Below are 578 nucleotides of genomic sequence, written 5' to 3' on the forward strand. Positions count from 1 at the left end.
ACAAACTGCAGATTAAAGCCTACGAGGTCTGTTTGGTCCCAGTGAGTCTGTGTGACGAGTAATCAACAGCACTGTGGAATCTGAGTCAAAGATCTAGTTAACACTTATTGGTAATGACACTTGAGTATGTTTGTATAGAGCTCTTGGAGTTCTACAGAGAGAAAAAGGGCAAGCAGTTCATTCTAGGTGTTATTACTGGATTCTTTCCACTGTGGTGATGGAAGAATATATAACCAGTAAAATGGGGTGGGGGGAAAAATGAGCTATTTTTAAGGAAGCCTTCCTCTCATCATAACATTTCACAATAAAAGTGGAATCATTTCTGCTAAGAATGCTTTTGGGTCACTGTGAAGTATCACTTTGCTTTTCTGGAGTATGTGTCTGTCTCGAGGTGAAGAGCAACATTTCATGTGCAGAGAGTTTTGCATGGAGGTGGCCTAGTGCTCTCCTGCCTGCGCAGGCAGCACCTTGCTCTGTTAATTCCAGTTGGGAGCATTGTGAGTGGTCAGGTTGCTATCGCCATGCCTCTGTGTTAAAATACAGCCTGCCCTGGAGCAGGCACTATCCTGCTGTCCCTT

This window comes from Nyctibius grandis, chromosome 16 (genome assembly GCF_013368605.1).
Source record: "Nyctibius grandis isolate bNycGra1 chromosome 16, bNycGra1.pri, whole genome shotgun sequence".
Taxonomy (NCBI): Eukaryota; Metazoa; Chordata; class Aves; order Nyctibiiformes; family Nyctibiidae; genus Nyctibius; species Nyctibius grandis.